The 14,028-nt window shown below is 39.5% G+C and overlaps 1 protein-coding gene across 2 annotated transcripts in view; it reads right to left on the bottom strand.

Moving 5' to 3' along the window:
- LOC144471687 (putative G-protein coupled receptor CG31760) overlaps nucleotides 1–10,149 on the bottom strand; it is a 60,094-nt gene extending 49,945 nt beyond the window's left edge. For both annotated transcript variants that reach the window (XM_078183985.1, XM_078183983.1), the window contains exon 1: nucleotides 9,951–10,149. The gene's annotated coding sequence lies outside the window, so the exon portion shown is untranslated. The remainder of the gene's footprint in view (nucleotides 1–9,950) is intronic.
- Nucleotides 10,150–14,028: the final 3,879 nt, after the last annotated feature.

Genomic DNA, 14,028 nt, shown 5'->3' on the forward strand with positions numbered 1-14,028 from the left:
TTAAGTACACGTTATTAATTACGAGCGGGACAGTTTCGGGGGCTCCTGATGTTATTTATTTGCCTTTGTAGGTAATAGCGTTGTTCTCTAACAAATCGAAACTTCGGTGGTTAATTTAGTACGTATTTTTAAATATACAGGAAATAATCTTTTATTAATATACGACCAATGTAAATAAATATTAAACAATCTCTATTGGGTATTATAAGCCTGTGTGAGTTTTTACAAGCCTTGAGGTTTATTTATTTAAAGCTATGTAATAGTTAAGGTTATTAATTTAAAGGTAATTAATTTAAGCTGTATAATAATTACAACTAAAAATTGGCATTCAAATTTTTGCAAATACGATATATCTGCATAATAAAAGTTTGTAAACCGAGATATACATTTATGGCGAAAGTGAGTATTATCATCTAATGAAATTATGAAAAAGTAAATTTTTTTATTAATCGGGTTATTGCAAAAGTAATTTCGTTGTTCTAAAATGACAGCCTACAAAAACATCGAAATTACTTTCCACCGATTCAATAGTTTCTATTTCCTAGAAATTGATATAGACAATTTTTATTTCACGTAAAAATTTTCAGTTTATTAATAAACACTTTCATAGTTGCAAATGGTAGCTAAAACTTTGTGTAGTCGAAGTGAGCGCCATATTCTTGTCCGCGATATGCCAGTATACTTAAACCGAAAACGCGGAATAATACGCAGATTTCTAAAATGCTGCAATAGTTTTATTGCTTTGAAATTACACGGAAACGCAGCTTAAAGGACGGACTTTAACGCTGCGTAGTTGAATTTAGATCAACTGTAATCCGCATTAAAACATAATGAAGAAAAGTGCGCCAATTTCAGCGAAACTTCGCCGTTCCCGCAAACAGGTACTTTTCTTAATTTTCAAAGTCCCGTATATAAATTCTAAGCGACTTACGGCAAGATTCACGCACACCGTATCGCAATCAGAACTTTCAACAATATATGACGAAAATGCCAAACAATAAAACATTGCGAATATCGCAATTTTCCAGGATTTTTAAAATTCGATTAACTTCAAGTTAAATTAATAATTATTGTTTCGTATTCTCTTTTGACACTTCAATTACAATTTTCTAAAAATTGCAAAAATAATACAAAAGTCGTTAAACTACTTAATTTCAGTGATTTACGTTCAATTATTAATTTTTATATTATTTCCTTAATCCTAGTCTTATTTTATAAAATTAAATATATTTTATTATTACAGACACTGATATTATTATATTTCACCAGAATTAAGTCTCTATAATATTTTAAAAGGTTTAAACATCATTCGTTGCAATTTCGAAGAAGTCGTTCGATTTAGCAAGGCGCTTGAACACCGTCGCGGGACACGGTGCCCGACGATTCGCGCGACCACCGCGAGCAGAGAAGGTTGAGAGCCGCTTCCTCGCATTCACAGTCAGTCGCGTGCTAGGTGTTGGCAGCAGGGAGGAGAGCAGACTATTGACCTTGGAATTGGCAAAAGATTCATTCCCTCGCAATAGCCCGGCAAAGGCGGGGATTCAGGGTCTCTCTATCGGGGGGTGTTTCTGTGTCGTTGCCAAAATTCTCTGCCATTGAGCATAAGAGACAGGTACAATAAGCGACACGGAAGCTCTGCCTGCCCCCACCCCGCTCTCGCGAGAATTGTAGCTCATTTTACGGTTCTCCTTTTTCACGGCGTGCGCGCTCCGGTTCTCACGGCGCTGACGGGGCTTCAAGTGCGCCCGCAATTTTCTTCGTCCGCGGCGGTCTTTCGTGTCACTTATTAGACTGTTGCATCCCGTTCTACCTCGGCCAGAAACATTTCAGATTAAGAACTCGGCGGACGCCGTTTAAGCCGACGTTACACGAACCCCCCACGGTACATATCGCGATGAATATTCATTCGTCGGACAAGAAACGAGTCACAGAGAGCGCGGCGCGTCATTTTCGTCGCGGATGTCGGACATCGTTTCTTTTAATTAAACGGGACGGGCTATTAGTCCCGCGGGATGAAGCGAATCTACGCGGCTCCTGACGAACCCTAATATTTGTCGAGTCGAATTCATTCTCAGTTTAGCAACGCGTGCCACATTTTCACCTTTCCACCGTTCCATCTTATTTACAGGTTAATTAATGGCTCGCGAACTGGCTACAACGAAATCTTAACGGATTAGCTTCTTAATAACTTATTAAGAATGATTGGCTTAATGATTTAGACCTTTGTTGGAAGCTCTAATTTTGCTAGAAAGGAGATAAACAATTTTATTTAACAGTCTTTTTACAAGACTGTTCTGTGTCTTCAATTGTTTTCTGTTTTAGTCTTGTTAACAAGCTGATTAATATTTTAAAAACTTAAACAAATTATCGTAAAGTCAGTTGATTCAATAGAATATTCTGGTCAGTATTGTTTATTTATTTATGAAAAGTGATTGAAATATAGCGAGAATGTTTCTAAGAAATCTTATCGCTTACATTATTTATCCTACCATATATTTTAAGGATTCAAACATTGATCTGCCATAGAATAATTCTTCTAACGCTTGATAAATAATAAGACATATCAGAGAACGTATTTGTAAAACACAGGGTTTTAAAATCTTGCGAATTGCTGTCCAAACCATAGAACTGTCTTAAAATTCATAAAATTGTGATATTTTTAATATGTTACTTCGACAGTACCATAGTGTTTGAAATACTCTGTTTTCATACTAATCAGCCAGGTATGCAGGCTTCCGTTGCGAACTGCGTACACGGCAATCAAAATCAGAGAAAAATTCATTTCGTTGAATAAAAGCAACCCTTACGCCGAGCATAAAGCATATGCATGCCGGCTACGTTTGTTATTCCACGTTCGCATTGTGCGAAACATTCTACCGTATTTCATAAGTCTATGAATGGCATAGATGCATAAAGATTATGCAGAAAGGAGGGCGCGCAGAAGAAGAAGTGATAAATTATTTATATTCGTTCGACCACGTTGTTCCTTGAAAGCGGCCGCATAATAATATTTTCAAATTCACAATTTCACCGGAGGAGAGATATCTTTGTAATACTTTTTAATAAAAAATCACTTTGGATCTTGCATAAAATCAAATATTGTACTTGGTGGGGTTCATCTAATTTTCAACAAAATTCTTTTACACTGTAAATACGTAAAAATCTTCTCTTTTGCATTTTATGCTATAGCAAAGATTCCATTGCGAATTTATTTTTATGCGTTGACGCGCGCGGATGTCAATTATTTTACTTAATTATATAAGTTGTTACGATTGAATAATCGAATGATACGTGGGGAACGATAATTGATGAACTGAATGGTTTAATGACAAAAAATGAAATTATCACGCGTAGAAAAATATTATTTGCATAATTAGAGTGGAAAGTATCATTTTTACATTTTAATAATAAAATATTAACATGAATAAAATTTGCTTAGAAGAGATTATAGCATTAAACTTCAGTGTTTCAGCGACGTTAAATGTCCGCCGATTAAATGATTTCGCCGATCGGAATCTTTCCCGACGCTTGCGAACCGATTCACCCCTTTCGGCTCGTTACAATAAAAATTAGCTGAGACAACAGAACGGTCGGCACCTGAAACGCAGAGATATTGGGGTCATAGTAGTTGATTGTCATGGAGGAGCCACGGAACCATTCAGATTTCCATTAGTCAGCATTCAGGGCGAGTCATTCAGAGCAATCTGGGCCAAATAGGCTTAGAATCAGTATTCGGTTTGATTAGTTTTAGACGGTGACAGACTTCGCGGAGTTTTAGGAAACGCTCGGGATGCCCCACGCCCCTCTCCCCAATCAGGGTAATGATTAACACCTGTCATCGGGTAATTAGCTAGTGTTCGAAACAACTGCGCAGCTCATTATCCATTAATCAGACGTTTCAGCGGCTCGTCTGCTGCGTCGACTCGCGCATATGTACGCAACGTGACCCATATTTTCGTGCACGGCGAAGAATTAATATTCGTGATAAAACGCTGAGCAACTAATTAGGATGTACGATGATTGAGACTGTTTGCGGGCGAAAACTGTGAGATATGTGTGCTTGTACAGTTTTCGTCCTGCTGAAGCTTCTAATTCTGCGACGGCGGAAAGGTTTGCGCGTTTGCAGCCTCTAAAAATTATTAAAATACTATAATGCAAATTTTGCAATTAAATAAATCAGGCTAACCGAGGAACAAGTCATTTATGCGTTTCTAGCTGCTAAAAAATATAAAAACATTTTAATACGAATTATGCGATTATTGCTTCAATTAAATAAATCAGCCTAACTACAGGTCAACTCGTTTATGCATTTTAAGCTTCCGAACGTTAACAAAACATCGCGACACAAATTTTGCAAGTATTACTGCAATTAAACAAATCAAGCTAACCAAGAATCGAGTAGTCCATGCATTCCTAACCTCTAAAAATGATGAAAACGTTCTGACAAAAATTTTACAGTTATTCCTGCTATTATTGCCGCATTTACCGGTATTTTGTACAGCCGGCAAGTATCGCGTTTAATTTTTATGAAAATTATTCGCCGAGCAATCCGAATTTCATTGTGCCGAAATTTTCGCGAATTCGAGTTCTTATGAAAATGCGGTTTTGCCACAGAGCACCGCGGTGCCGGTTATGAATTAAAGCGCTGTCACGCGACGTTGTCTAATTACTTTTTAATTGGCGCGAGCGTACTTCGTCCGAGGCTTGTCGAGGATTGACAATGAAAACAGGGGGGAAATATTCGAGAGTAACCAACTAGCAAAGCGGATCCCGTCCACTCCTTTTTCCAGCTGCAGTAAAATTACACGGATTAATCACTTTGTCGCATTAAAGCTGGGCTTAAGCCGGGGCCGTGAATTGGGTCCAATTACATGGACGGGTTCGTTTCTAAACTTCCAACAGTACCGGCCCCCACACCCCCCCTCCCTCCCCTTCTTTTTTGCACAATTCTACTGCGTTTAGCATAGGCAAAGGGTTATTACACGTTCTCGCCTGCGTAACGGATAGATTCTTGTAAATACGATCGCAAGCATTTTACATTGACTTTACACTAGATCACTGAAATGATTTATTTATATATTATTTTTCAACAATATTTTTTACGTATCACTCGACATGTTTCGTAAAGAGAAATTGTGCTTAATAAATATTCAAGCAAGATATAATGGCCAATGTCTATTATACTGTCTATTATTATTAATTATATATTATTTTATTTTCATTATGTTATATATTATTTTCGAATTCGTTTTCCTGACAAACTTCATTTTGCAGGGTAGTTGAAAAAGATTCGGTATTTTGTCGATAAAAAAAGCTATCAAAAGAATATCAACGAGCATTTCGATTCACCGTAAATATTAAACAATTTTTACATCGAGAAAAGAATTTGCCTCAATTAAAAAAAAAAAAAAAAAAAAACAGTGATCCATGAATAATAGAAATTTCAACTTTTTGATTAAGGAGAAGCGGACAGATTTGGTTTCGTGTTCCCGATTAATTTAAAAGCGAACCGGTAAAAAAAAAGCCCGAAGATTAACGAATTTAATTGTTCCCCGAGTTCTAATTACTGTTCCAGTCATCGGCGGAGCGGCGAAATTCTAATTAGAGTTGTTTAAACCGTCCCGCTTCCAGGCAAATCGATTCCCCCTCCGCTGATCGAGCCTCTATCAATTAGAATGTTCCAGATTGCGGCAACATAAAAAATGTATCGCCGGTACGGTTTCGATTCTTCGACAATCGAGGCTGCTCCCGCTTCTGTTTGCTCGTTGTGTTTGTCCGCGGAACATCGGCGCGCAGTCCCCCCCCCCCTCCCCCCTACCCGCCGAAAAATAACTCGAAAAATTCGAATCGTCTCGATTGGATCATTCGCTGAGAATATCAAACAATGGCGTTCCCCCTATACGTTCCGTCTACATTACACACGCTGTAATAGTGTCAAGGAATTCTAGCCCATCGGCCAACCTTCGAATCCGGACATTTTTAACAATTATCCTGACATTTAACAAACATTAAGGCGGCGGTTGTAAAGTTTGCATCGCGCGAGGTCGAAGATGAAATTGGAACGAGTTAAGCGCGCACCTGTACAAAAAAAAAACCCGTTTTTCATTGTGCCGGTAATTAAGGAAACGAAGTTTGTTTTCCAATCATTGACCTCGAACCGTCATTGTTGTGTCAACAGCTCATTAGACCTCACCGTCGCCGCAGTACATCGTTGAAGTAACATAAACAAGGCGTGTGTTTACAAATGTTTGTTACAGAATTTTTTAACGACGACCGACTGAAACGCGACGCGTTCGTTCACAACAAAACAATTCATTCTCGGTCACGTAATGTTATCTTTTATTTTAAAAATTTGAGAAGAAATATTAAAACATTGAGACAATATCGAAACAAGTCTTTCATAATAATTGATCTAAAAAGTTGCGCTGAAACTACGATAAATCTCATTTCGTTAAAGGATTGCTTTAACGTTTCGATTTGGTAAATAAAGCAAGTAAATAACACAAAGGAATAAATTACGGTTGGGAATTTATTGGAATTTATTATTACAATTGGGAATAAATTACGATTGGGAATATTTTCAAAATAAATGTATTTAAAACAATTTAAGCTTTTTCGTAGTGGAACTCCTTTAGGTACGATTTAGCCACGAGAATGTTTAAACTGTGCTTTTTAATTCGTCCGATTTCATTTTCATGTTGTATTAAATTCCATTCCCATTGTTTCGATTACGATATTAATTACATTGTTTATTGCGTCGAAGCAAAATTGCGCCAGCAATTTCCATTTCATCGATCATTGACCCACACTAATCAATGGCCGTGCTAATCGTTGACTATACCAATCGACGACTATACTAATCACCGGCTATACTAATCAATGACTATACCAGTCAATGACTACACTAATCAATGACTTAAACACAAACGTATTTACAAGCTGTCACACGCGATTCGCCGCGTATTCGAAGCACGTTACTCGACCCGCCGCGAAATTGAATAAATTAATGTTGCTCCGATGCAATTACGTGTTATCGATCTTATTGTTGTTTCACCCCTATTGTCCGATATCGCTTCGTTAAGGTTACAGCGTGCCTTCACATTGTTACCCGTGGGCGGCGAAAATAACTTTATCTGCCGAAGAAGGCTATAATCCCAATAACAGCGGCGATTCCAAATTACCCGTCGCTAATGACGCGCACCGACACACGTACACACCAACGCAACCGACGACAAGAGAACCTACCCAAGATCCGTCAAATTTTGCAATTTATAAATTGACCGTGGAACTATGAGCAATAATTATCCTCGGCCCACTTAACCCCTTGACGTACCATTCTCTTCACAATCACTGCGATTAGGAAGTTTACAATTGGCATAATTTCTTAGAAGGGACTGAACGTTAATGTTTATTCCATTTCTGAATTTACTTGTACGTTTAAATAGTAACACTTTACCGACCGGTTATTCGACCGGAAATATTTATATCATTGCAAGGTAATTAAATCTATTAACATTTATATACTTCATTATATACTACATTATAGATAATAAATAGATAATAAATTATTTGTTGCCTTGATAAAAAGTTGATTTATAGGCTACCGGTCGGTAAAGTGTTAATAACAAGGGATTAGAATTTTATTTCAATTTTAAAGAAGAGAATAGCGTCCATACTTAATTATTTATTACTAGTAACTTCCCTCGCGAGTCGGACTCGTCAAAGCACGGTAAGGGGTTAACGCCGTTCTAGAAATATTTCCTAGATCGTACAACTGTGTCACCGGTACTAATGGATGTCTATTGCCTTCTCGTTACACGCACGAACTGCCATGACTTGCACGCTAAAACAACGCATATTTAACGGCCGCGAACTCTTTCGGAATTATTTAACAGCATAAATCCTCGCGCCCCGTTGCTTGCGATTACCAATTTAAATGTAATAATCGTTTCTCCGAGTGTTTCGAATCGCCTGAATTTCGACGCGATATTTCGAGGAAAACGTTCTCGGTTTGACTTTGTCGAGAAAGTCGGCCTCTCGGAATCGGAGGAAGACAGGTGAATCGAAGAAGGACACGTAAATCGAGGAAGACACGTACGAATCGACAGGTTTCGTCTGACATATTTCTCGATGTAATCGACAATTTCGGAGACAGTCGGGAAGAACGATTTCGCGAGCATCGGATCAATTAGATTCTTGTCTGTAACGTCAGTAATATTGATGTCGATGAATTAGAGAAACGATGAAATTACATGGTGATTTATTCCACGCGGTGCGGCGAAAATGTATCAGATCCGCGATGTAGTCACGAAACAATACATTTCCAGTACGAATAACTATGTCGTGAATAATTATAAAACGAAAGTGATTTTTACAATTTCAATGACATTTGAATAAAAATTTAATAAAACTCCTTATTTATATGTTTCTATATTAGAGATAATATAAAATAGAAATACACTTATTTCATTAACTTTTCGTTTCGATATCGACAGACTGTGAATAGTCGGTATTAATAATAAAATCAGAAAACACTGTAAACAATAAGAGAAAATATAAATTTCTTGCAACAGACGCAGAGACAATTCCGACTTTTTCCATAAAAATCCGCAGTCTAGACACCAGCGACAACGTACAACTAGCTTCGACAGTCTATAACCACGCGCGCCCCTATAAATTAGTACAGAGAACTCCGGTTCTTCTCCCGTCACTTCGATTTCCTCGACTGTCGAAAATACCGTCGCACGGTAAACATTAAATTCCACCAGATCGAAGGCCGCTACGTGAGAGATCGGTAAACAGAAGCAGCGCGGGTCCGTGAAAACATCGTTCGATCGCGATTAACCCCTTGCCGTACCATTTTCTTCATAGTTACAATAGTAAACGCCTTTTCGATTGTAATTATTTCTTAGGAGAAATAGGAAATTGATATTTATTGTAAGGTGTATTTATTTAACCTAGACACGTTTACTAGAACGATTAAATATTGATCAGAAGGGGACAGAATTTTATTCCGACTTAAAAGGACAGAACAACAATTATATGTAACAGGATATCGATAAAAATCTCCATGACGAGTCCGACTCATTAAAGTACAGGGCGAGGGGTTAAACGATCGTCGGGCCATCCGAAGACGAGCGCGTCCCAATTGCCGACATAATCGGCGCCGAGGCATTTCCGCCCCTTTGGAAAACGCATCAGGTGCATACGCGGGGGCCGATGCTATTCGAGATATATTACGCAGAATCGGGAAATAATGATCTCGCGGGAGAGAGGCGCGCACGTAAGTGTTGCGGGGGCTCTCTCTATTTTCTAATGGCACAGGACCCGAAACGGGGGAACGTGTTGCACGAAGGTACCGAAAACCGCGCGCCTAGCAACACGATTAACACCTTACGGTGGATCCAGCGGCTGTTTACAAACCCCTCTGCGCAACCCGTTCCCCGACCCGAAGAAACCGACACGCATTTTCTGGGCGACGACGACGACGAAGACGAAGACGACGGCGTACAGAGAGGACCTGTCGAAGCGAGCCCGTTCGATCTGAAAATTTCCGAGCGTCTTGCACGCTCTCGGCTCTATCGATTCACCAGGAAATCTCTGAACAGCAATTTGCATATTCATCGGTCGGACCCGCGCGCGCTGCATCCTAATTCATGAGTGGTCTGTCGGGAGTATCGCAATCTCTATTCCGCTAATTGTCAACGGATTCAATAAGCTGCACGCCTACACGCTCGGCCCCGGGCCCGAGAGCAGCAGCCCAAACGCCGAGCGGCGCGTACTCTACCGTTCTAGGCGAACGAGTCCAACGTAACCTTGCCGACGACGAGTCCTCGCGATTGTTCGTCGGGGGACCTCGGTGGCACAGCGCGATAAAACGAAACCAGGGAATCGCGCGCGCGCGCATGTGTGTGCGTGTGTGTGTGTGTGCGCGAATTCGGTGTACTTACGAGCGATCCTCCCGGCCCTTCGTTCCCGGAAATCCCTCCAGGCTTGCAAATCGACAGGTGCGACGATCGGTCTCACTGGGCACTGTCCAGGGGTGCACACGCGGGATTCAACGAGTCCAATGCTAGGAGGAGGAAAGGCTGTGTCGGGGAGAGCCACCGCGAGAAAAATTCCTCCTCACGGCTGCGACGAACGAAGGCTCGTTCGTGACTGCTTAAAGACCAGTCGGTTATGCAGCTGGGAGCGGGGCGTGCGCCCTCCACAAAATCAAACTTTGCCTCCACTCGAGGAAATCCACCATGGACGCACAGGCTGCGCGGCGCGTACTGCCACCTCTCTCTTTCTGCCACCAGCTATCCTCCCTCTCTCTCTCTTCCGCCGTCTCTCTTTCTCACTATATCTCTTCGCTCTGGCTCTCTCTCTCTCTGTCTCTCCTTCTCTCTATATCTCTTCGCTCTGTCTCTCTCTCTTTCTCTCTGTCTCTCTTTGTCTCTACCTATCTCTCTACCTATCTCTCTTCCCTCTCTCTCTATCTCTCTTTCTCTCTCCCTATCTCTCCATTTCTCCCCAATCCGTCCTCTCTTCCTCCATCAATCCTTCTCCGTTCCGCTATCTCTCCTTCTCTATCACCCCGTCGCACTTCCTATCCTCCTCTCAACCCCTCCTTCTCGCTCTCCAGCTCCGATAGACGAGCCTACGGGCTCGCCTCTCCTCTCCTCTCTCTCTCTCTCACTCTCCCTCCGCTCTCTCTCGTGAACCTGGCCTCATGGACCCGTCCGCCGAAACGGAACCGGGAACGGGACTATTATGGCTCTCGCCGCACGGCCTTACCCCTGCCGATATCCGTGCACTTCCTACACCCCGCTTGCTCTTGATCCCGTAACCAACCCCTTCGCCGTCGAGCCCCACTTCTAAATCAATTAACTCTGTACGGGGATCAATTAAGGCGCGCGCGGAACGCTGGAGACTGTCTTTCCGGGATGCTGGAAAAAGTGTCGCGCGCGAGGAGCCGCGATGCGCTTAATGGTCGAGTGGATCCGGGGGAATGGATGATCGAAGATGAAAGTCAGTTTTGTAACGATGATCCGTTCGTGAGCCGCGATTTAGGTTATGCGGATTAATGTAATTGTCTTTCTTCGCGATGTTTTGGTCGTTTTAAGGTTGTTTCGATTGCTTAGATGCGAGGATAGATCGTTTGATCGTAGGATGACACCGAGGGGTTGTCGACGACGTTATAATATTTTTTAATTGTCTGCAAATCTCTAAATAAATATTAGAATTTTTCCTTATTTTTGTCACCGATGCCGTATTTTATATTTTATATTCTGGTATAATAAATCATATTTTATTTGCCAAGAACGACATCGAGGGGTTGTCGACGATTTTACAGTATTTTTTAATTGCCTGCGAATCTATAAATAAATATTAAAATTTTTCCTTGTTCTCTTGAGTAATGTACTTTATATTTTATATTTTTGAAACAATAAATGATCTTCTGTTTACCAAGATTTTATTTTTTGAGTCAGTTGCAACCCTGCAATGTGTCACTTGTTAACGTTCTAACATGTTTTTAAAGGTAACTGTACCAAAATGTACCACGTATAATGCACTGTACTATGTTCTAAATGCATACTATGCAGGCGAATTCGGAATGAAATTTATCTGAAAACGTTTATTATTTATCATAATTAGTTGTTATCTTATTCGACCCTCTTTTGTATTGAGTTGAGTAGATCGTTCCGGTTCATGTTACACGACAATAGTGCCAGTGTTATATCACGACAGTGCTCAACCGTAATAGTGATCCACTGATACATGCTTCCCACATGATGGCTGTACACTCGGTTAGGCGAACAATTGATAGTCAGATCTAATAAAAAATATGTAAATTTCGTAATGGATGTCGATAACTGGAGTGAGACAACGTATTCCTCTATATGTATAGAATGAAGTTCTCGAGTTTGTCTGACTATAGCATGGTATATTCTACTAACCGTCCACAATATTCACGAAAACCATTAAATATATCTGTTTCCCAATATTGATAATCGAATTTTTGTTTATTGCATCAATTACTGTGCCATATATTTTAGAAATCATGTATAGGTATAATAAAATTCTATGAAAACTTGTAAATCATTTTCAGAGTAATATATTGGCTTTTACATAGTTCATATAATTTATATAATAATTCCACTCGCAATTTTTTTATCAATTTGCCTCTTCAAATGTTGCACCATTCCTCAAGAAAACGTTCTATAAAAATTACATTTTCCAACAATAAGTAAATAATTTCACAATGACTCACTATAGTTAATGCAACTCGTTAATTGCTAATAATAAATTGTTTAAAATATCAAACACAATGTTGTATAGTCATCAAACACAATCACCATACAAGAAAATGATCTGTCCCAATTTTTCAGCTAATTTCATCAATCGTTCGCTGATCTATAAACGTTATGGGTAAAACGAAACATGAACAATTGACAATGGACTATGGCGATACTGTGGACAATAGAATATTTAAGAATGGCGCGACTAGTTCGCTCGGAAATTTTTCGAAAACGTTGTACCGCAGGAAAAAGCTCGGATCTGCTGAACGCGTGCTCATAGTTCCGCGGATCGATAGTTCCAGTTGCAGTAACTCATAGGAATTGTATTTATCGATCAGTTCTACTCTGTTAGGGGTAAAAACGGAGGGCGGGAACGATAAATTCCGTGGCCTTCAATCTTGTTACGCGTATCCGTTATGCCCGATTAAGGGAAAAGGGATGGGAACGCTTCCTACGAGGGGAGGTTATGACCCGGATGAACGCTGTTCAGATAAAATGGAGCTCAAAATCTGGGAAACTGTTCGCCTAACGTTCAACCACCGCGATACAAAAATTTTCCACGAGATCAGCGTCATTGGACGCAAACGAAACAGCTCGCGATTTAATAATTGCGCGAGTTATAATTTAATAATTATACTGCGTGGACCGTACGGATCATTATTATTATTACAATCATTAAAAAGTCCCTCGATTGCAATTATTTTTAAAACAGAAAATTTATATTTACAGTATTCGCATAGTTTCTTCTATGCTTAGATATTAATAATATAAAATTTAAAAGAACGGAATAATGTTCACATTTAACAATTTATTTATAATTATATATTATATTTAGTAACTTTATTATGCATTTTTATTTAGAACTATTTATTCCTAGAAAACTCCGTCACGAGTTAATATTCATCACGAGTGTGACAACCAAGTTGTGCGATTCAGAAGACAATTTTTATTTCGCTGTCGAAATATAACATTTGCTCCAGCAAAGAAAATTAAAACATTTTGATACCGCAATAGACTAAATCAGACGGTCCCAGTGATACATGCAGTTCGCGCAGTACTATAAGCTCTTATGTTCTACTTCGTTGAAATGACGATACTCGGAAGTTTGCGTACTGCATTAAAAGTTCTCGGACGTTATAAATAAAATGAAAATCCAGCTGAACTTTCGTAACTTTCGCGCTGTAACAAAACTCAGACGACGATTATTAGTTACAATGTGACAGTTAGTAGTTGGAACATTTTTTTACAAGAAATTAGTGTTGCGTATGAATATCGCATTCGATATCAATTCTCGAATGACAAATATTGAATTTTATAGTAAATAACATATTTGCTAATTTTGGTATTATTTTTATTTCCATTTTTGTATTTAACACATTTTAGATTATGTGAGAATAAAACACATAAGGCATTTGATGAATATTGATAATATTACTTCATTAATCTATTAAATGTAATATAAAAATGTGAGCAGTAATTTCACAGACAACATATAGAGATAATATTTCCTCATTTAGTTGTACAAACTCAATGACAAAATTCCGGCGTTAAGTGGCGCGGCGTGTAACTGCACGTGGGTCTTAATACTGTTTTTCAGTGTACCCTTCCGCCGAAACCTTTTCACTGCACGATAGGCAGATGCGGTGTACTTTCTCAAGCGCTGTTTATTCTTAAGAGCGCTTAGTATTCGTCGCTTTTGCAGTTCCTTGCAAAGACCGGGAGACAAAGGCTGAGGGTGCTCGTA

This window comes from Augochlora pura, chromosome 6 (genome assembly GCF_028453695.1).
Source record: "Augochlora pura isolate Apur16 chromosome 6, APUR_v2.2.1, whole genome shotgun sequence".
NCBI classification, from domain to species: Eukaryota; Metazoa; Arthropoda; class Insecta; order Hymenoptera; family Halictidae; genus Augochlora; species Augochlora pura.